The sequence below is a fragment of the Xenopus laevis genome, chromosome 1L, assembly GCF_017654675.1.
Source record: "Xenopus laevis strain J_2021 chromosome 1L, Xenopus_laevis_v10.1, whole genome shotgun sequence".
In the NCBI taxonomy this organism is placed as follows: domain Eukaryota; kingdom Metazoa; phylum Chordata; class Amphibia; order Anura; family Pipidae; genus Xenopus; species Xenopus laevis.
Window position 1 is genome coordinate 82,898,192 of NC_054371.1, and position 1,690 is coordinate 82,899,881.

The window sequence follows — 1,690 nt, forward strand, 5'->3', positions numbered from 1 at the left end:
TCATATATGTCATTCAATACTATGATGTGAAAGGGGCATTAACCTGTTATCGTAGTGGTGCTCAAGGCAATGTTGCCGGACTTCAACTCCTAGCATTCTCTACTATATCATCAAGGATTAATATGATGGGAGCTGTAGTCCTACAACCATAGACATGGATTTTTTTTCTGGTCTGTTTAAACTTTTTGTTTTATTTTTTTCACCACAGAAGTCTTGAAACTTTTTTCTAGTTCTGTGCACCTAAACAGTGTTATATCTACCATTAAGAAATTTGATTGCAGTGTATTATTGACAAGCAAAATTTACATGGTTGTTTTAACTTTAGATAACAAATTGACGGATTGAGTGCTAGTAGGGATCTTCGCAAATACATTTTAGCATATGTACTTTGGAGAACTAGGAAATGCAAGTGATGGTTTGATAAAGGGGTTTGCATATCCTTTAAAATATACATGCATGTTCACTTTGGATTCATATGAGTCTATATTCTTTCAGTGAGTGTGAATCTCAGAGAAGGAAAGTACTTTGATCTTACTCAATGCAATGTCAAAGGTAAAGAAAGACATGTACGGGGCAAATTCACTAAGCGCCGAAGCGCCGAACGCTAGCGTCAATTCGCTAGCGTTGGGCATTTTCGTTACTTCGCAAATTCACTAACGAACACTGGCGTAGATTCGCTAGTGTTACTTCGCACCCTTACGCCTGGCGAATTTTCGCTACGGACGTAACTACGCAAATTCACTAACGCGCGCAGTGTACTGAACGCTACCTTTTACGCTAGACTTCCTTCGCCACCTCAGACCAGGCGAAGCGCAATAGAGTAGATAGGGATTGCTTCCAAAAAAGTTAAAAAATTTTCTAAGTCCCAAAAAACGCTGGCGTGTTTTCTACATTATGGGTGATAGGCTGAAAAAGATCGAAATTTTTTTTGGGGCTCCCCTCCTTCCCCCCTACATTTCCTAACTCATGGCAACTTAACTATACAGTTTGCACATGTGTAGGGCAAAAATATTTTTTTATTTATTTGATGTTTTGAAGGTTTCCCAGGCATTTGTAGTGATTCTACGTATTCCTCCATTGAAATTTGAATTTGGCGCCGTATGCAAATTAACCTTCGCTAGCATAACTTCGCTTCACTTAGCAAATCAACGCTAGCGCAACTTCGCAACCTTACGCTACCCCTGTGCGCAACTTCGGATTTTAGTGAATTTGCGGAGCGCTGGCGAAACTACGCCTGGCGAAGTGTGGCGAAGTGCGACGAAGTTGCGCAACTACGAATCTTAGTGAATTTGCCCCGTAGACTCAAGCTTACAAGAACCATCTTATGCAAACCTATTGTTAATGCATGATATTTTCATGGTATACATTCATGTAATCCTAATGTAATAATACTTTAACAATGTTGTTTGAATTCCCAGTTTGATTTTATATATTTTTTTATATCAGTTTCATAACACAATATCAAAGCAATATGCACAGATATGCAATTCTTTCCATAATTACATTGAAATGTTGCATTTTTTGCAGAAAAACAAATATAAATTCACTTTGTTTACTTAAGTACAATTATGGAAGAGGATGGAGATGGTAACCACCAAATGCCTGGTAAGCATAAAAAGGCCACACAAATTAGGTAATACAAGCCCTAAAGAGCTTCTTCAAGCTGTTATGTTCAGATGCACAAAATCTG